Source organism: Taudactylus pleione, unplaced genomic scaffold (assembly GCF_031769625.1).
Source record: "Taudactylus pleione unplaced genomic scaffold, aTauple2 ptg000046l, whole genome shotgun sequence".
Lineage (NCBI taxonomy): Eukaryota > Metazoa > Chordata > Amphibia > Anura > Myobatrachidae > Taudactylus > Taudactylus pleione.
In genome coordinates this window covers 12862585-12884544 of record NW_028284448.1, presented here as the reverse complement: position 1 = coordinate 12884544, position 21960 = coordinate 12862585, and the positions used below count along the sequence as shown (strand labels likewise).

Below are 21960 nucleotides of genomic sequence, written 5' to 3'. Positions count from 1 at the left end.
TTACAAACATCTGTGAATTCTCCATACATAAAACTGAAGTATAGCTAGGCCATTATTGAGCAGGACTGGTATAGTTAAAGAAAACTCTGACATGACTGGTTTTGCTTCCATCTTTCCCATTCATTCTTTTCTATTTGCTGGGCTGTTTTGAATTGATATTGAAGGTACTTTTTGTATCAATTATTTAGTTCAGCCTATGGTAATTGCCTTAGAAATTGAGTGTGAGGGTTGAAGCCATCACAGAATATGGTTACCATCCACATTTTATTGAATTTGAGCCAGAGAATACTTTATGTAATAGACTCGCATCCGATGAAGAGCCATCCATGTCACACTACAAAGCCTCTCTGTGTGCCAGATCATAGAAAGTGCAGCAATCAGCTTTGTACCACGGTAATGTTAAAGCAAGTGAGTGTGTTCAGCCCTATTACTGACCGGTTCTGTGGGAAATGTGGACATCCAATGGAAGGCTGACCACTTACTGTATGTGAATGCTCCACTTCCAAATTTGCTAATGATCTCACCCAAAGTATGATGATCATTGGTTGAAGTGGTTTTGAATTACTAGTCCATTAAATCTGGCCCATTTGGGTTTGATCCGTGAGTCCTAACACGCAGTTGTCTGACAATTTTATATGAGTTGGTTGGCAAAATGTGCATGTTGTTAGAAATAATATATATTTTTGTTGGCTGGAATAGCATGTCATTGCTTGATATATTGCTGCTTTTCTCTTTCTTGAATGATAGACACAAAGCTTAATTTAACAACATTCTCTAAAAATACTGTAAAGTATGGCATAATATGCTAACACTATAGTGCCGTCCTCCAGCTGCATTCAACTTCGGAAATGGAATGTCCCATCCATCGAGCACCCACTATCATGCCACGTTCGATAATTCACGTTGGTTTGCCATGAGCAGCCTAGCCAGTGTTCAAACTGACTCACGAGATGTCAGATTACAACTGATGCAGGTCTGGGCATTTCCAAGATGTCACAGTATGGTAACGTCACCTACCATTACCTTTACATACTGCTATCCCATAACTTTGGCACTTCAATTTGTATCTCTCTCTCTCTCTCTCTCTCCTATTTCCAATCCATACCAAGATTGCAAAGAAACTAATGGCTATGTAAATGAAGTAATGCATATGTAAATGTATGCATATTGTGGCTGAATCTCAGCAGCAGGAGCAAGTTTGATATTTGCAGTGATATTATTATGGAGTTCCATTTTTTGGTGGTGCCACACTAGGGGGTATATTTACAAAGGTTCGATTAGAGATACATTTTTATGAATCTCTGAAATCTCCTGCGCGTTTTTTCCCCTGTAATTCCAGTACCAGGACCGGCTCAGAGCCTGGTACTGGTTGCGCTAAGTACAGAGGAACCCTGTGCAATTTTTCCCCTCTACTTACACAACCAGGACTGGCTATGAAAAGTCCGCGGCTGGTTCTGTTTTTAGAGGTGGACCCCTTGTCATTTTTTTTAACATTAACTCTTAACAAGCTTTGCACAGTAATATACATGCATGCATCTCACTGATGTATGCATGTATCTGTGTGAACTGCTCATGCTGAAAACGAAAACATGAAGCTCTTCTATTTATTTGGGGATTTGCAGTTCGATTTCTAGTTAGTTTTTCATTCGATTTGCAAATTGAATGTTAGTAAATGAAGGGATCCTATAGTCCTCTATGGAAAACCATCAATGTTTTTCAGAAATTCGATTTCATTTGAAATTTCTGTTCGATTTGACATTCGATTTGGGCTTTAGTAAATCCCTTCATAAAAAAATCGAACCAAAATTCGAATGCAAAATCGAACAGAAAATAAAATCGAACCATAGTAAATATACCCCTAGAGGTCTTGTAGTCAGGGGTGAGAGGGAGTATTGAGGTAGCATCGTGGAGGAAACCAGGACGCGATTTGAGGAGAAGAGTAGTTGGAAGGGAATCAGAGAAATGCTTTGTATAACTAGACAGTAACATTTTGGTATACTTTCTTTGGGCTTTGTTAAATGTTAGAACTTAAGAAAACAAGTTTTGTGATTAACCCATAAAATAAAGAGTCATATTTCAATATGCTACCAAATTAAATTTATATGTCTTACAAAAAATAAAAACAATCTGCTTAGCCTCTTGCCTGGCATGATCAGATGCGACCATGCCATGTTGGGATTTCCCTGACATGGTCACATCTGATGCAACCAGTCAGAAATAGCAAGGATAAGGTAAAGTGTCAGCGCTCGGAGGACTATCTATCAGTACTTAGCAACCATATGAAAATATACTTAATGATGTTGGTTGCTAATCACTTAGGTGGGTTTTGTACTTGTGTATAAATAGTCTCAAAGTTTTGCACCCAATGTAAACTGTGGGGTGGCTGTTCTTGTATTATAATTGCAACGTGCAGTTAGAAAAAGTCAATCATCTAGTAGTGGGTCACAGGTCGGCAACATCTTGGGGCAGAGACATCTGTATAACACGTGTCGGTGGTGATGTTAGTCTATAATAGTTGTGTGTTGCAGATATACTTCTCCCCTCTCCAGCTGGTCACTGCGCCAAAAAATGCTGCCACTCCGCCTCAGAATTCACACCAAAAAACAAAATAACATACAAACCAGGGTGTCAGGTATGATGGACACTAGTGTGCAGAAACGGTGGGTAAGATATGCAAACTTAAATGAAGGTAACCTTCATTTATCCAGCATATAGTGTCATCTATAATACTTGGACTAGAGAGTCCTCCGCTCATCTCCCCCCCCCCCCCACCCCGTCCACACCATCAACACGCATCACTCGAGCCAGAGGAAGACGTCAGGTGGACCAGCTAGAATACATCGGACCCTGGGTAAGTTTGCATATCTTACCCACCGTTTCTGCACACTAGTGTCCATCATACCTGACACCCTGGTTTGTATGTTATTTTGTTTTTTGGTGTGAATTCTGAGGCGGAGTGGCAGCATTTTTTGGCGCAGTGACCAGCTGGAGAGGAGAGAAGTATATCTGCAACACACAACTATTATAGACTAACATCACCACCGACACGTGTTATACAGATGAATTTCTCTGCCCCAAGATGTTCAAGATGTTCTGTCCACCCCCTCCTCGCCTCCCCTCCTCACTCACTGCCCTTGCCTTTGCTACCTACTTTACATCTAAAATTGATTCCATACGTCAGGACATCATATCCCACCAGTCCCCCTGCTCTACATCTCCTCTTTTCCCGGATCACCCATCTCCATCCATTTCACCGACTCTGACATCCTTCTCCCCTGTATCTGGAGAGGAAGTTTTGGCTCTCATCCAGTCCTCCCCCCTTCCACCTCCCCCCTTGACTTTATCCCTTCACATCTCCTCTGCTACCTCTCCTTGTGCCTGTTCCCATCTTGCCCACCTCCTCCATCTTTCCCTCTCATCTGGCACTGTCCCTTCTGCATTCAAACATGCCCTTGTCTCCCCCATTCTTAAAAAACCTACCCTTGATCCTAACACTCTCTTCAACTACCATCCTATCTCTTTCCTCCCTTTTGCCTCCAAGCTCCTTGAGCATATTGTCTACAACCGCCTTACCACCTTTCTTTCCTCCCACTCCCTCCTTGATCCTTTTCAGTCTGGCTTCCGTTCTCTCCACTCCACTGAAACTGCCCTCACAAAAGTCAGCAATGACCTCCTTGCTGCCAAATCCAATGGCCACTACTCTCTGCTTATTCTCCTTGACCTCTCTGCTGCCTTTGACACTGTTGACCACCCTTTCCTGCTGTAAATCCTTCACTCCTTTGGTCTATGTGATACTGCTCTCTCCTGGGTGTCCTCATACCTCTCAGATCGGTCATTATCTGTCTCTTCTCATGACTCATTTTCCCCACCACGGCCTCTTACAGTAGGTGTTCCCCAAGGTTCCATTCTTGGACCTCTACTATTCTCCCTCTAAACGTTCTCTCTAGGTGAACTCATCAGCTCTTTTGACCTCCATTATCATCTCTATGCTGATGATACTCGCATCTACCTTTCCTCCCCTGACCTCTCCCCCTCTCTCCTCACTTGTATCTCCAATTGTCTCTCAGCTATTTCTTCCTGGGTGTCCCAGTGATTTCTTAAACTTAATATGTCTAAGACTGAGCTGATCATTTTCCAACATAACCTCACTTCCCACTATTTTTTTAACAATTGATGGCACAACTATCTCTTCTAACCCCAAAGTGCGCTGTCTTGGAGTTATCCTGGACTCCTCCCTCTCCTACAAACCACATATCCATATTCCATCTCAAAAATATTTCCAAGATTAGACCCTTTCTCACCCAGGATGCACCAAAACCCTCATACACTCACTGGTCATATCCAGATTGGACTACTGTCACCTCCTCCTATCTGGCCTCCCCAACTCCCATCTCTCTCCTCTCCAGTCTGTCTTGAATGCTGCTGCTTGGCTCATCTTCCTCTCCAAATGCTCTACATCTGCCTCCCCTCTCCTACAAGCCCTCCACTGGCTCCCCTTCCATTTCAGAACCCAATTCAAGGTTCTCACATTCGCTTACAAAGCCCTCCCCCATTCCTATCCCAGTTACATCTCTGACCTCATCTCCCTCCACTCTCCTGTCCGCCCCCTTCGCTCAACTAATGCACGCCGCCTCTCATGTCAACTGATTACTTCCTCCCAGTCCCTCCTCCCAAGATTTTGCCCGTGCTGTTCCTGACCTTTGGAACTCTCTCCCTATCAGACCCTCCACCTCTTCACAATCCTTCAAACGGGCTCTCAAGAACCACTACTTCATCAAAGTCTTCCAGCTCTCATCCTAACTTGCTGCATCGTGCTCCTTCCTCCCTGTTTACCCCATCTTTGTCACACCTGTTTGTCTTTCCCTCCCCTTTAGAATGTAAGCTCTTACGAGCAGGGCCTCTTCCCTCTTGTGCTTCTCCCTACTTTACGTTCATCTACTTCTTACCCCCCACCAGGGCACCTAACACTTGGTTGCTTATGCTCTGTTGCATATCTGGGTGTTATGGTCACTAATGTAGCAATGTATATTATCCTTGTCCTTGTCCTATATAGTACTGTAAGTCACTTGTCAAATTATTTCTTTATGTACTTTGTAAGGCGCTGCGGAACACTCGTGGCACCATATAAATAAAAGATAATAATAATAAAGAGTAAATGTGATAGTGAAAGTAATATTAACATTGCTCATTGTACCACATACAGCACCACTGCAGGAATATGAGGCTGATGAAATGAAGTATGCCACATCCTCACTGGCAGGACCTTTCTATTTTAAAGGTTAAGCTTCCTTCCTGTGAGTAACAGCACTGCTTGATTAAAGTGTGCCACCAGCTTGATCACTTTGCTGAACTGCGGATGAAAATAAACTACCTGACAGTTAATGTTAAAATACATGTTCATCAACACACCCTAACCAGTGCCCTTGTGTAGTAATTAGGTGATGGTTCTTTAATTGGATCCAAAAAAGCACTCTGAACATTAACTCCTTATAAAAACTGCTGTGCATGTAATTGTTAGAAAGGCATTGTAACCAACAGCAACCAGACTTTAGTTTTTCTTACTATTCTAGTACAGTTAAAAAAAAATTGTTTCTAGATTCCATCATCTTTTCTATTTGAAAGAAATAACAGCAAATGTCTGAGTGGGTTATTCACACCTGACTAGAGAGGAGATGTACTTAGCCTTGGAGACTGATAAAGTGGAGAGAGATAATGTACCAGCCAATCAGCTCCTAAATTGACAGGAGCTGATTGGTTGGTGTTTTATCACTCTCCAAGTCTTAGTACATCTCCCTCTAGAACTGGCACACACCCTTGGGGTGTCCTAGGCAGCACTCTCCAACCTCCCGATATGAAGTTAAATAATGTCACCCATTCAGTGATTTAGGGACCCACTAACCACTAACAACCTCAACAGTCTTTTGGTAGCACTGGCTCTGCAAATGACAACTATGTGTGAGCGGGGGACACCAATTAGGGTGGGAGAATATCCATATGTAGTATTCAATTGTTATTGAATTATCTTCTTTGATATCCTACAATACATTGTTATTTAATTATGAATATTAGATAATGAAACATAGTGCTGCTATCTGATGACATATAACGGTAATTTTTAATGCAGTTTTGAAACTATCCAAGGACAAATAATTGCTATACAAATGTTTTATAATGTATTTTAACAGCGAAAGAACATGGCATTACCAGGCCCCATAGCACAATTGAGAGAAGGCTTGGCAGTGCCAGCCCCAGGCCACCTTCCTGAGACCCCCATTCTGCTCTGCTGATCACACATTGAGGCTGACATACATAAGGCCCCTTATATACAGGCCCTGTTCACTAACATGCCTGATTTGTAGTGCTACATAATATGATTATATTTCTAAAGAATTACTTGTCTCATGCTCAACGGATTATTTCTGTAACAAGGTAAAACCTTATGAAAAGATATGTCCCAAATAATATTGATTTTAATGTGTATTTCACTGGTCTTTCTAAACATGCAGTTACCTTATGTTTTTTTATTAATATCGTCACAAGAATTAAGAATATGCAGTTTATTTTAATAGTATAGATTTTCCGTAGCAATCAGGCAGACATGACTCAATCATTTGGTCTGCTAATAAGTTCCTTCCTGTTAGAGGAAGTTACTAACTTACTGCTAAATATATAGATTTAAAAGTATGATTTCTACTAACATTAGTGGTCTAGATGTCGGTTTGTCCGTCTAACATGTATTGAAGTTTGTTGATATTTTGAGATACTATTACTGTGCCAGATTATAATATGGATACTAATATCTTTCTCTACTTATAGTATACACCAGCACTCTTATCCTAGTTTGGTTAGAAAAGATAAACTGTTTAGATTTCCATTGATACAAATTGTACATAATTGTGTAAAAAAAATACAACAGTTAATTCATAAAGCATTTTTAAACCAGTATTCTTCCAGATGAGGAGATATGTAAGGGGTATGAAGTAAAACCAGTGGATTCCGTGAACGCTGCTTCTGGTTTCTAAGAAGTGCTCTGTCATGTGAGCACAAGCTGAATATTTGTCTCATAGTTAATTTTATGTAGGGTTCAAACATTTCTAGAGAAACACACCTGTCTTTCATTTATTTTCATTTCATGAAAATATACAAAAAAACTCAGCATACAGACTGCTATATGTAGCATTAAGGTAATGACCACACTTTGAAAACCTCACAAGTGTACTAAATCATGGTTGTAAAACATGCATTCTCATTTATACTGATTAAGCGCACAAAGTCATTGCCTACTCTTTGTGTAGGTGACAGATGCACTTATAATAGTAATTTAGGGGCAAATTTACTAAGCTCTGCAAAGTGATAAATTGGAGAGTGATAAACTACCAGCCTGTAACATGGCAGTTAGGAGCTGAGTTTATCACTTTCCAGAGCTTAGTACATTTCCCCCTCAGTTTTACTTTTTTTTGTTTTTAAGTATTTTCACTTAAAGGAGGCCATGCCAGTATACTGTTGGGCCCAAAGACAAAACAATGCTTGTCTACTTTTTGTACCTCTTCTCTAAGAGATCCTGGAGGAGAGATCCAAAGAATAAGGTTGTGCGAACGCAAATGCCATCCCTCCCCCTGCGCAATTTGTGTCATAACGCAAGTTGGTTGGGGCCATAATAATGTAATTTGCAGCAAATTGCTTCGTCAAGGCCTCACCCTCACTAGGGAAGGTGGTGGGATCCAGGAGGCTTGCCTATTATCCCAGGAGTCCAGGGGAACCCTAGAATTTGTAAGTCTCGACAATATTCTGGGAGTAGAAGTAAAGTCACTCACAACATTTAACTGGAATAAAGGCCAGCTGGCTCACTGTAATAATACATTATACATTTAAATTTATATTCCATTTTGCTGTCTTGAATTTTTCTCCTTCTGAACAGTTTATTATTGATGTGACTTTCACATTCGGTGACTGCCAAACAGAATACACAATTTTCAAGGAGATTTTTTTTTTTGAAGCTTTGTTTGGTATGGCACAAGTGAGCCTTTTATCCTTGAGAAACAAACAGCTCATAGAAAGCAAATGTGCAAAGAAAAAGCATGTGTTAAAACTGCAAAGCAGCCTTGTACAATCTGTACTTTTCTTAACTCAGTATTAAAAATCAAATGTATCTTAACCACTTCTGTATAGTGCTGACAAATGTGTCTTACAGGGCTCACACCAGTGTCAAACGCAGGATTTTGAAAGGGGGGTTTCCAAAAAAAAAATCTAACCACAATAAATATTCCCTATATACTGTATGTATTTAATGGACAGTTCGGCATTACACAAACAATGACACAGACATGCACACACATACTGACAAAACTACACAGACACACACATTGACAGAGACCACTTTCACTTAAAAACATGAGTGCAGGTGAATAAGTACACCATAATTTATTAGAGATCCTTCACCCCTTCACCAGCCCTCACCCCCAACATGTGATACACACACATGCGGCTACAGGAGAGGGCCGGCAATAATATCAGTGAGTGGGGGTATGGAATATTGACTTGAATGGCCTAGAATCTGGGGAACACTTAGAACCCTAAAAGCTTTAGGGATTTTTAGAATGCAAAATCAATTTTAGATACTTTTTAACACTATATGGGATAAAAGAAACCATATTATATTATAGAAAGTTATCCTACCTGTGTTCATACCATCCACCTGTTCCCCATATCTGTTTTATTTCCTTTTTCTTCAATGTCTCACATGTTGCCTCTGCTCCTCTACCATCACTTACTTATTTACCCCTTGCACCTCTCATATACTGTCTATCTCTCACTCAGGCAGCAGCAGCCATGTACACACATGGCGACTGCAGCTCACTCACCTTCCCCAGGATATTATAGACGACTGCTCCAAGAAACGCGTCCAGCAGTCACATGATCATCTGACTGCCGGGGCTCCGGGAGCAGGTTCCCACACACAGCACCTGGCTGCCCAGACTGCAGTATTATGAAGGCACCCCCCACCTACGTCTTGCAGCTCCGGGACGCCACAGCGCTGGCCTTGCAGTTGACAGTGTGGCAGGCACTCTCATCAGATCACGGTGCCCCGGGTATGGGAACTGACTGGGAGGGGCTTGCACGCTGTAGCTCCTCCTACAGCCAGCCCATGCAGTGTCTTTACCAAAAAAAAAAAAAAATTTTGTTCAGCTGCTCGCCAGCGGTGATGGAGCAATGGGCATGGGGGTTTCTAGGTACTTGGAAACCCCCCCTGCATGCGCGGGTGCACACAATGACTGTTAACTTCATGTCGTACAAAGTAATCAATGCAGCTGTATAACACTGTAAAAAAACACACGAACTAGAACTGGTAAACCAACATTGAGAGCAAAAGGACATCTCAGCAGTTAGAGCTTTAATATAACATTGTACAGTAACAGGATATGGCTGTATACAGGCATGGTGACACAGTTCATCTACCTGTGTTATCAGAATGTTTTCTTTACTCCTCAGCCTGCCTGCAATGCACATCTATTTCACCTTCTCTCACGCCAAGAACACTAATTAAATCAGCTAATATTATTATTGACAGCGATGAAGTGAATGTGAAGCAATAGATTTTATCACATCTATGATCAATGTACAATGCACCCTGTGACATTATTGACTGCACTCACTTTACTATAGGGAAAACCAGCTTACAACGTCAAGGCCACACGGTAAAAACGATCCTGTTTGCATTATGTGAAACTGTATGTACAGTATCACGCAGCAATGCCTAGAACCGCTACCAGGACAACTCGCTTTGGTACCATAGTAAAAGATCTTAATTGAAAAGTAAAGTTTCAAGGCATCCTCTATATTAACTAATGCCATGTGTGACATTGTCATCAGCTATTCTGGTAATATTTTAACTAAATTATTTTGATATGTGGATGTGCAAAAAACTTAGAACTTACTGCACCTGTGTGTATCATATATGTAAGAAAGTCAAAATATTAAGCTTCATATGCTTATTAAAAAATCAATCTTGAAAAATATAAACCTTAAAGTAAATATGTTTGATACTCATTGTATTTTAATGTATTTAATATTATTATATGGTACCAAATATTTGTATATTTATTAAGCAATGTTTGTATTACAGTAATCATTATATTTTGCAGTTTGCATTATGGTTTAGTAAAAAGTGAAAAAATTGTCTCAACAAATGCACGCTACCTCTCCTGCCAACTGATTACTTCCTCCCACTCATCCACTCCTGCCTCCAAGATTTTGCCCATGCTGCTCCCTACCTCTGGAACTCTCTCCCTCTTCCCATCAGACTCTCCACCTCAATACAACACTTCAAACGTGTTCTCAAGACCCATTAATTCATCAAAGCCTTCCAGCTCTTTTCCTAACCCACTGCTCAATGCTCCTTCCTTCCTGTCTACCCAGTCTGTCTCACACCTGTTTGTCTGCCCCTTATTCTTATTGGATGCTGTTAACTGTTGCTGGATGGGCCAACGCGATCTTCTGGTCAAGTGTCTGCGATGAACGCTTTGGCCACCTATGAGTTGCACAGTTTTCCTTTATTGTACTTTTTAAACTGTAATTTGTGAGCCATGATTTCTGACCATTAATTATACTATGTAAAGGTATGGTGTCTATTATTCAGAAACCCTGAGTGTTCAGTGATATTGTCATACACAAATGATCATTGAGTGTTTCCTCCTTCAGTGACTGGGGGCAGCAGTGCTAAACAATTTAAACGAATACCATACAGGAATAATTTTGATGCACCTTAATATTTTAGGAATGGTGCTCCATATTGCATTAAAAGTACTTTAGTATATTAAAGTACAAAATACAGAATATAAACCTAAATATCCTGCAAAATAAAGAGTTACTCAAAATGATCGATCCAGAGCATATATGGGATTCTGTAATAATTGCAGTTAAGTCGATAATCACCTCTGAAACTTTTATAGACTGTGAGCACCTTTTCTGTTGAATTACAGTTCAAACAAATATTTAGGTGTGATTACTAGAACAAATACCACGGCCATCTTATCTTCCTGCTGTAAATTGTTTCTCATACATATAAGTAATCTTGCTTGTGGTGCACCTATGAGGAATGCAGATTATCGAGCGTGACCACATTTTCCACCAGTATATAAATGGTGTGCTTGTGGTCTTGTTTCGTTGATTGTTTCCTCTGTTCCCATTAACATGCATTGCAATCAGTATCTTGGGGCACTAATTGTACATAGCAGACTATAAAGAAAAGCTGCTAAGAACAGACCTATTTAGAGCCAATGTAAAGGGAGAATCTGTGTCAGTGAGAGACAGAGCAATGCAAAGTGCAGGCTCACTCATGTACCCATGAGCCCAGGCCTTTATATAACAGAAGAAGTGCATCATTCACACTGCTAACTGAAGACACGTTCGTGACAATGTTTGTTTTAGTGAATAGGTTCAGAATACATGGCAGCCATTAGTTTGCTTAACACTGACCATATTATTGATGCTTTTATAGTTTAGCTAAATAATAAAATATTTGTGTTTTTTGTGTTAGAACTTTTTTTTTTAATAGAATTAAATATGAACAGAAAACAAATTGGTGCAGTTGATCAGATATAGATAGCTTCTTTGTTATATTGTTTAATGTAGGTTGATAAAATCTGTTTTGACTACTGATGAGTGTCTGTTGGGTGGTATTTCTTAAAGTAAAGGTACAAAAATCTGGCTGAAGAAGATCGCTGTAGACTCTGCAGTACAGTGATAACATGTGTTTATAAATGTGTTGCTGTGACTATTCATCTAGTTTCCATCCTTTTTAAAATGCCTTCTGCACTGCTGCATTTTGACACATTATTGGGAATCGTGTAGAGTTGAGCATTGACGTAATTTCTCCGTGTGTATTTTACAGTGCGCATGTGCACTAAAAATTCCTACTCATCCGTCCATAAGCTGACTACTCACCGCTTGCATCCTTCCTCATTTATCCTTACACCCCTTTGAGAGGATGGAACGTGGGTTGGAACGGAGGTGTAAACATGGGGGAAAGTAAAGTAAAGGTGTGCGGTTTCATGATACAGTAATGTCCCTTACACATTATGACACATTAATTAATGCCCCTTATAACACATTATGCTACACCGTAATGCCATTATAACAAATTATGCTACACCTTAATGCCCCTATAACACATTATGCCAAACAGTAATGCCCCTTACAACACATTATGCCACACAGTAATGCCTCTTACACATTATGCCACACAATAATGTCACGTATAACACATTATGCCACACCGTAAAGCCCTTATAACAAATTATGTCACTCTGTAATGCCCCTATAACACATGTCACACCGTAATGCCCCTTACAACTCATTATGCCACACAGTAATGCCCCTTACACATTTTGCCCCTTATAACACATAATGGCACACAGTAATGCCCTTTATAACACATTATGCCACATTAAGTAATACCCCTAATATTACATTGTGCCACACAGTAATACCCATTGCATCCCACCCTGAAAGATCTACTTCACCAACCCTCCTCTCCTCTCCTGCCAGTCTGTCACCTCAGCTCAAGACAGGTTGCACAGTTTCTATGTCCATGTAGAATTAGATTTTTGGGAACATAGGTTATAACCTGTAAACTGCGTGTATAGAGTTAGTGCCCCTTATACAGTGCCCCTGTAGTAGTCCCCCAGTAGTTGTGCCTCTTATGCAATACCCCTGTACTAGTGCCCTTTATGCAATGCCCCCTGTAGCATTGCCCCTTATGCAATGCCTCCTGTAGCAGTGTCCCTTATGCAATGCCTCCTGTAGTAGTGCCCCTTTATGCAATGCCCCCTGTAATAGTGCCCCTTAAGAAATGTCCCCTGCAGCAGTTGCCATTATACAAGCCCCCTGTAGCAGTGCCCCTTATGCAATGCCCCCTGTAGCAGTGGCCCTGTTGTAGTGCCCCTTATGCAATGCCCCCTGTAGCAGTGCCCCTTATGCAATGCTGCCTGTAGTAGTGCCCCTTAAGAAATCTCCCCTGTAGCAGTGCCCATTATGCGGCCCCCTTATGCAATGCCCCTTAAGAAATGCCCCCTGTAGCAGTGCCCCTTATGCAGGACCCCCTGTACAGTGCCCCTTATGCAATGCCCACTGTTGTAGCGCTCCTTTTGCAATGCACCCTGTTGTAGTGCCCCCTGTAGCTGTGCCCATATGCCATGCCCCCAGTAGTTGTGCCTCTTAAAGAAGTGCCCCTCCACAGTACTTACCTGATCCCAGTACTTACCTGACTCCACGCGGCCTTCGTCCGGGCTGTCGGTCCCGCTGCTGTGCTGACTGGATCTAACTTGATCCAGCAGGCACGGCCGCACAGGCTCCTCATGTCACGGGTGATGTCATGACTGGGAGCGCTGGCCTCTGAGGCCAGCGTTCACAGTTGCAGTGGTGAAGCATGTGCCCACAGTGCCCCCAAGCCATCACAGGGGCTGCGGGGGCCGTAGTTATGCCACTGATGCCTGCTATGAGGCACATCACTTGCATGTGCTCGCCCACTGGTGCGGAATGAGAATTGATGGTGACAGCGATTGGCAGATAATGAGAAGCAAAATGATCACATTTGAATGTGTTTTTTATATTTATATAAAATACCTTCATAATGGGCGTAAGGTGCAGTCAGGGAGATTGCTTCACTCTTCAGGGAGTCAGGGAGATTGCTACTATTTCAGGGAGTCTTCCTGACAATCAGGAAGAGTTAGCAAGTATGCCCCACACCCCGTTAGTAGTAAAAAAAATCCCTGTTTTATAAACCAAACCCCTCCCCCCCCCACCAACTTCCTGTAAAAAGCCCCAGGTTTTTTTTTGCAGCCCAACTGTGACCTTGTGACAAGAATTTTTTTAGTTTTTTTGTGCAGAACGGATCTCCTCTTCTAAAGCAGGGGGATACAGCAAGGCGGGGTCATTGATGCGACCTTGCTAGCTGAAACACTCTGGCAAGGTCACATAACATGTGACATCGCCAGGTAAATGGTTAGGTGGCCGCTTCATGTCTATTCCTCCTAAGTAAAAGAAGTATATTCAGAATCCGATCATCATCATATTGCATGTTTCAGTAACTGCTCGACAGGAACTTTGATGAATGATACAGGCCTAATCAAGGAGGAGTTCTGTTAAATCCAAATGTTTACATGGGAATAAAATGGGACATTTCTGTACATGGATGTACATGTTATATTATTATAATCAGTTTACACGCAGGCTGTGAATACTAATATATTATTTTTTACATGAATGTCTGATTAGGGATGATGGATGATGGATGAAAAGAATTATTAATAAAAGCTTAGACATGTGACAAAGAGACGAGAGGTTACATGCACCGATCAAGGCTTTTCAGATCTACTGGATTTGGTTTTCATCTTGTCTTCACTACAAATTGCTTTGGCACTAATAAAATGAGACGGGGACTCTGATTTCTCAGAGGCTTTTAGCGTGATAAAAATGTAGTAGCTGCGTAGCCTCTTGGGTTCATGACTAGGATACTGGAATGTTAAGTCCTGAAATCCCTGATACAAAGGACTCTGCTATTCCTGTCACATTGTAGTCCTTATTGCTGTGATCATCGTGTACAGCACTTCATGGCTGGATGCTCCCTTTAGTGACTTTACGGCATCAGAGGCATCACTGCAAAGTCTGATCATTGTAAGTCATAGCGTCAATGAGTTTCCCAGCAAATACTGCATAATGGTCACATTATGTCTTTCTTTCTGCATATTAATTAGTTCAGTGACTTAAACTGTGGAATTGATATATTAAATTAATTAATTATATATACTTTACATACCGAATTTGATTGTATTACTGCTTTTAATGTTTTCCCTATCATGTACTCGTTTTCTTTTCACTCTTGTTTATTTTTTTTAAATGAATTACTCAAAATTTCATATTGAGATATTACATGTTGACCGTTAATTGCTTTAGTAAAAATTTATTAATATAAAAAAGATGATTAGTCAGAAACCATATTTTGAATCGCAGGCCTTGTGCAACACTCATGTAGATACAAAGAAGTTTTTTTCTTTTACTTTGGTAAAGGTAACAACTGCACAATACCCTGTACTTCCAGGAGAAACAGACCACCCACTTTTATGAGATCATTTTGAAAATATGGTTTCTTATGGAATATATATAACGTAATCTGTAGGATTAGCAATAGCTATATAGATAGCCACAGATAATGCTGGGCATACACTCTACAATTATCGGGCAGATCCGCCCGATATTTGCGGATAACCCCAATAATTGTAGTTTGTGTGTGTATGTGGCCGACCGAGGGTTAAATATCGATCGGTCATGCGAGATTGTAGAGCATGCCCGTCCGAAGCGATATCTGCAAGTTAAAATGTCGGCAGCATAGGGCAGTGAATGCCCAGCTGCGGCCAACAGACATTTCCCCTGGTCCTTTCCATGAAAGGAATGGGGAAATGTCTCCTCCCCCGGGGGCGGAGCACAGATATCGGGGCCATTACACTGTAAGATGTCTCACAGTGTATGCCTGCGATATCTGCAGGCTGACAGGCTGCCAGATAAATTAGGTCTGACAGGCATATTATCTGGCAATGTATGCCCCACATAAGTAACAGTGTTTACATGGCACTGCAGGAATAGATGTACTGTTATAAACACTGAATGTTTGCTAGGCTGCAGCACAAAGATTATCTAGACAAGGATGCTGAATGGTGATGACAATGGCTTTCATTATTATTTATGAAGCTAAAGTATAACACAGCAGAATGAGATTGTTTTTGTCAGTGTTGGCATACCTTACACAATTGGTGTCAGTATTTTGTGTATTGGCTTGAATATCACACCAGCTTTATAGTCACATTTTGTGAAAGCCGCTCGGGAACAATAAGCAAGCAGCAATATTTCTTACAGCAGACTATTACCTACTTAACCAGTTATATTTATCTTGTAAAGATAATCAGGGCAATGATCACCTTATAAGATTTTTTACAACACAATGTACCAAATACCTGACAATATCCAGCTCTGAGCTACTACTAAAAGCTGACATTATAGACCTGAGTATATAAAATATACTGGTTTATCCCAATCACATGTATGTAGAAATGCCTCATGGATAAAATGTATTTTCTGCATGCTTGGATTTGAATCATACGTTGTGTGTAACAACATTTTCCTGCTGCCCTCTGGGGTTGGTGCATTGAATGTTCGGTTATAGGAATCCGGCATTTACACAGTTTCCCCAGTGTATAGTAAGCTCCTCCTCCTCCAGATGTGACTGCAGCAATTCTCTTTCTTTCTGTCCCATCTGAAATGCAGCAGAGGGCTCCTACTGCCTCAGCAGGGAGGCATCCTTTACATCTATCAGCATAATTAACTCTTTATTCTGTTATCAGCATCCTCTTTTCTGTTTTTAGCAATAAATGAGACAAGCATATTGTCATCATGTTCCTGTCAGTCAACTGTTTATGGAAATGTTTAAATATTTTTGTGTTTGTTTACACATTTTTGTTATCACTGATTGTAATTCAGCAATGCATTTCTATTGTATCTTGTTTATGTTTTTAGATCATGAAACATTCTGCACATTAGCATAAAATTCAAGAACTCAGTGGTTATAATTTACGATTCAAATAGAATTGCTCCCCTTATGAACTTAATGTAGAGAGCTATAAACTTGAAGCTCACTGTTTTGTTCACAGTGCCCATGTTACTGTACTTTCCTTACTAGTCATTTGTATGTTATTAACGTATCATCCTCTCTAGGGAACTGCATCATTTTGAGCAGATTACTACTAAAATTAAACGAGCACTCCAGTAAAAGAGGAATACAAAATTTATTGAAAGTCAGCGATTCCACATGTGGTTCCTGAGTTAACATAGCTTCATGCTTCAGAATATGTATAAAAATGTTGGGAAGGATCCAGTCTTAAAATATTTGTATACACTAGCTAGAGGCAGTGGCTTTAGTGACTGAGTGAGGAGTGATTTGGGGGGCACTTTCGGCAAGACCGGCAACGACAGTCTATCGATGTTTCATGAGGAATAACGGTTACAGTGATACTAGCATTTGAGTCTGAGGGGAACTCTTCATGAAATTAGGACAACTGCAGATGAAAGGTGTTCTAGCAATGCCTGAGCTGTTTCCATTAGCATGAGCAAAACCTCCACTGATGGAATCTCTTGTGCAAGAAGGTTGTGCTAATGCATCTGTCCTCTAGAGCTATGCCATTGTGCACTAGGGAGGCCAATCCCGGCTCATTTTTTTAATCCCGGGATTGAAAAAATTTAAATCCCGGGATACCCAGATGAGTTAATCAATGCAGGCCGCCCACAGCACACAGACTCCAATGCAGGCGGGCACAGCCATACAAGGGGTTGGGCGGGTGTGTGTGGCTGCACAGCGTGACCTTTATGATGTCACATGCAGCCGCACAGCAGTAGGAGGCCTGGGGGTAGCAGCTGAGCTGATTGAACTAGTGCTCAGCGCTGCCCCCGGGCTGAAGACATGCCACGCATTTTGATACCAAAAATCCCGGAACTGGAGGCACCAATCCCGAGATTGAAATCTTGCCGTTTATTGCCCTAAATCCCGGGATCCCACCGATCCTGGGATTGGCTCCCCTATTGCGCACTGAAGATGTTCACTTGCGGCTGCAAATACACACTGATCATATTATTTAAAAATAATGTTGGCATATTGTAGAATTGCTACTTTCATTCAATATGAGAAGGAAGATTATACCTGCTGTATTATACAGTGACGTTGGTTTAAATCAAACTTAACAGCAAATACATTTTCTTTTATCAAAACAAGTGTTTAAAAAAACGTTTTTGAGTGTATGAGCTGTTTGGTAAGTGGAGCTAGTAGTGCCTGTGACATAGGCCTGAGATAACCCTGGTACTTGTATTACTGGTGCAGAGTCCTCCCACTTAGTCTATGGGTGTAAATACCCTATTTTAGTGTGCATCTTATTGAGCTTTTATTTTTACACACAAGCATACAACTCAGCATCATCGTCTTTGTGATTATCTAGCCTTTATTATATTTACTTAGCAAATATGAATACATTTTAATCTCATACTAGAAATGATTTATATTTAAAACATGAATTTGGGCTTTCTTCCGGTATATGTTTCATCTTACTTCTAATGCATCTAATTATTCTCCTAGTGGAGCTCTGGGCCTGATTCAGACCCGCTCGCAAGCGCTATGCGCTCGCAAGCGGGTCGATGGCCGGGCAGTGCGCACTCCGGTGCTCGCATCGAAAAATGGCGGCTGTCGATGTTGATCGACAGCTCGCCCCGTTTGGTAGGCGGGTCGGGGAGGTGGCTGGCCAAATGGAGGCATTCCCGAAGGAACACCTGCCATTTGGGGGCGGCCCCACTGACATCACGAGTGATGTCATTGGTGAGCTTCCAGCTCTATTAGAGCCGAAAGCTCACTGGGGCTTGCGGGAACGAGACCCTACCACAAGGGTCTCGTCACAAGCCCGATGGTCGCGACCATCACCTGGCTGCTCGCAAAAGCTGTGGGTGGACACCCACAGCTATGTGAGTGGCCAGGAGGCCGGTTTAAAAAAAAAAAGCGGCCGCCTGATTCAAAGCGAGCGCTTGCTCTTTGCGAGCGGCTCTGAATCAGGCCCTCTGTTCCTACAAGTTACTCTTCACCTGCACCACTTGGTTATAATAGCTATGTGGAAAGGGAGAAACATCTAGAACTAGATAGTATATGGGCAGCCTAATATTTCCATTGTCACATGGGTGGCCCTTAAATCTTAAATATGTATAGGTCAAAACAATACATTCAATCAAAGAAAGACACCTATCTGGTTAATAACAGCAGAAGGAATGTTCATGTAATGTAAACATCTGTTAGCAAGTCTGACAATTCATTCCAACTTCTCTGTGAACAGAGCTTTAACAGTGAGATGGAAGACTGGAAAGTAACAACGCAATTCTGCAGAGCATAATATGTTGCGCTTTGTATCTTCTTTGTTGCTTTTAATGTGCCTCATTAGAGAGAATATCTGTTCATATGTGTAAGTGGAACCAAATATACTGTAGGCAAAAACCACTTTGCAGCAGGGCCTGCCTAAATATTCCTTCACTTACTGTAATGAAGTGAGGAGGAATTACACAAATAGAAAGGTGGGAGATCCCAAGGTGCAGATTGCACATTCCTCTTCCTTTGAACTGAAATGTGCTCCTGCCTTGGTGCTATGGAGGATGCAATGCGGAAGTTGGCTGCTCCGTTCAAATAATAAAACCAGGGGCCTGATTCAGACCCCGCATGCTGGTACTCATGGTTCTCCAAGTACCAGCATGTGGGGGAGGCTTGCTCTACTGTAAAGACAATGTATTTAATTCAATTTTTAACACTACACCTACACTATCGACCCGCCACCCACCACCCAGGGGTGACGGGGATGGCCCCATGCTATCAGCCTAGGCCAGGGGTGCCCTGGAGAGGGGGACTCCTTTATTGGAGGGGTCCCCAACTCCCCAGGGATCCATGGCCTGGGCTGACTAGCGGTCAGGGCTGATGCTGCGGGGGCCCGGTGAAAGGGCTCCCATGGCTGTGGCATCAGCCCATCGCCCCTGGAGCTGGTTCTTAAATTACGGTGGACCCTATTAATTTTGTTCCCCATAATTTTAGGAACCAGGACTGGCTGGCAAGTCTGGGGCTGGTTATGCTTTTGGGGGGGGACCCTATGTCATATTTTTAAAAATGAAAACACTTTATATTACATATACAGGCAGAAACATATACAAATCACACTGATCTGTGTATGTTTCTACCAAACTCGCAGCTCAGGAGGTGGTCTATTTGAAATTTCTATTTCATAGTGAGTTTGCTACAATCTCACACGAGATTGGAAACTCGATTCTTAGTAAATTTGCGAGTTGCATCTTTTTCATCTAAAGTACTTCCTATTTTGCCCAATGGTGAGTTTTTTCGAGTTTGCAAACTCACATGAGTTTTAACAGTGAAAAAAGAAAACTCGCTTCAAACTCACTCAAGTTTGTCTTTAGTAAATTTGCGAGATAAAAAAAATGACTAAACTCACGTGAGTTTGCAAACTCACACAAACTCGAACCTTAGTAAATTTACCCCTATGAGCCATGCCAGTTGGGCATAAAGCTGAGTAAGGGACCAAGGTTGCATAACTTGTGAAGCTTTTGCGCGTCGCTAGTGATATATAAACCATATGCTGCAGAGACACATCGTGTGAGGCTACAATTATATCTCGCACATAGTTGAATCGTCCCCTAAGAAAGACAGAGTCTTTCTGTTCTTTCATTAGGATTTTTTTCCCACTTTTCCTTGCAGAACTCAGGAATATTATTAGATCTTTTTGCGTGCAGTGCATACCCAGTGATATTCTATTATGGGGACTGTGAAGGTAATTTTAATTCCTTAATTTTTGGTTACTGCAAGTACTTCATGGTAGGTTTTGAGGTATGTATTATATCAGTGTTTGCATCCTCCATAGCACATGATATAATGCTCTGACCTTCTAACCTCTCTGAATGTTGTGTCCACTGTCAACCATGGGCTCCTCTAAGCAGCTGTTAAGAAATTAATGTAAAGGGATACTATTGAAATCAAGGCAAAATGTCTGTTGTATTAAAAATTGGAAGTGGAAGAAGTTTGATATTGGCAGCAACAATCTAAATAGTGTTTCCCAGCTCCAGCCTTAGGGGACTCTTAACAGCGCGTGTTTACCAGGTATCCTCAAAGAACAAGAAGAGAAAGCATTAGTACCACCTTTGGATCTTTTAAAAAGTATCAGTCAGTAATGAATACACTTGTGCTCCAGCGTAGAGTATAGTAAACATGCACTATTTGGGGTCCCCTTAGGCCTAGAGTTTGAAAACACTATTAGGAATTATGGGCCTGATTCAGATCCACTCGCGAGCGGCTGTACGCTCGCAAGTGGGTCGATGTTCTGGACTGAGCATGCGCACGACGGAGGGAGCTCCATCGTGCGCATGCGTCAGACGCGACGAGCGAAGGAAAGTCCTTCGCTCGTTGTGTCTGATCAAAGGGGGCGTGCTGTCGATGTTGATTGACAGCACGCCCCCTTTGGTAGGCGTGCCGGGGGCGTGCCTCCCTGACGGGGGCGTTCCCACGGGAACGCCTCCCGTCAGAGGCCGGCCCACTGACATCACTAGTGATGTCAGTGGGAGTGATTTTGGCTCTGATAGAGCCAAAATCACTCCGGAGCTTGCGGTTGAAAACCTCAACCGCAGGCTCCGGCTCGCAGTTTCGATGGTCGCGATGGTCAAGACCATCGCGGTCATCAAACTGCACGCTCGTATAGGCTGTGGGTGGTGACCCACAGCTATACGAGCGTCCAGGAGGACGCTCCATTTTCATGGAGGCCGGCCCTCATTCAGAGCGTGCGCTCTGCTCAGAGCGTACGGCTCTGAATGAGGGCCTATGTTTTTATAGAGCCGCCATATTACACAGTGTAATCCAGGGAGTATTGAATGAGTTACATCAGTGTATTTATTGAATTCTAGAAGTGTCTCTGCAGAGCTGGCTCCTGACACGTTCTGTCAGTGCGACCGCACTGGGGCGTCGGGTCTGGCCGGAGATAATCCCCGCCCTCCACCCATCTATTGTAGGTATTATTATAAGGTAAGGGGGAGGACACATGGAAGGAGCGGTTGGAGGGCAAACACGGAATGGCGCAGGGCGCAAAGACACCTAGCGCCGGCACTGTGCCCCTGGCTTAATTGAATATGCTCCAAACAAAACATTATTCTTACTATCATTAGTTATTTATATAGCACACACATATTGTGCTGTGCTTTACAGAGATTATTTAGTAATTCACATCAGTCTCTATATGCCCTTCCACATGTCCACACTAAGGTTAACTTTTTCAGAAGCCAATTGGGCTACCAGTATATTTTTCAATTGTGTGATTAGGTGAGGAAACCCGTGCAAAC

General features: G+C 42.0%; 1 protein-coding gene across 2 annotated transcripts in view; it reads left to right on the top strand.

Annotated features, from left to right (window-relative positions):
* FYN (FYN proto-oncogene, Src family tyrosine kinase) overlaps positions 1–21960 on the top strand; it is a 198700-nt gene that overhangs the window by 78719 nt on the left and 98021 nt on the right. The window lies entirely within an intron of this gene.